The 349-nt window shown below is 56.2% G+C and overlaps 1 protein-coding gene across 1 annotated transcript in view; it reads left to right on the top strand.

Moving 5' to 3' along the window:
- The window catches only part of LOC125487714, a 9,154-nt gene that overhangs the window by 8,457 nt on the left and 348 nt on the right, over positions 1-349 (top strand). The window lies entirely within an intron of this gene.

Raw genomic sequence — 349 nt, 5'->3', positions numbered from 1 at the left:
CTCCCGCTCTACACCGTCCCCATGGACCCCAAACCCCTTCCCGTTCGCTCCCGCTCTACACCGTCCCCATGGACCCCAAACCCCTTCCCGTTCACTCCCGCGCTACACCGTCCCCTTGGACCCCAAACCCCTTCCCGTTCACTCCCCATGTGATCCTTCTCCAGGAGTGTTTCACTGGGGACAGTATAAAGACACCTTTACTCTATATCTAACCCCGTGCTGTCCCTGTCCCTGGGAGTGTTTAATGGAGGGACCGTGTAGAGGAAGCTTTACTCTGTATCTAACTCCTTGTCCCGGGGGTGTTTGATGGGGGTGGACAGTGTAGAGGGAGCTTTACTCTGTATCTAAC

This window comes from Rhincodon typus, chromosome 44, assembly GCF_021869965.1.
Source record: "Rhincodon typus isolate 14 chromosome 44, sRhiTyp1.1, whole genome shotgun sequence".
NCBI classification, from domain to species: Eukaryota; Metazoa; Chordata; class Chondrichthyes; order Orectolobiformes; family Rhincodontidae; genus Rhincodon; species Rhincodon typus.
Note: the sequence above shows the minus strand (reverse complement) of the source record. Positions and strands in the feature narration are given on the sequence as shown.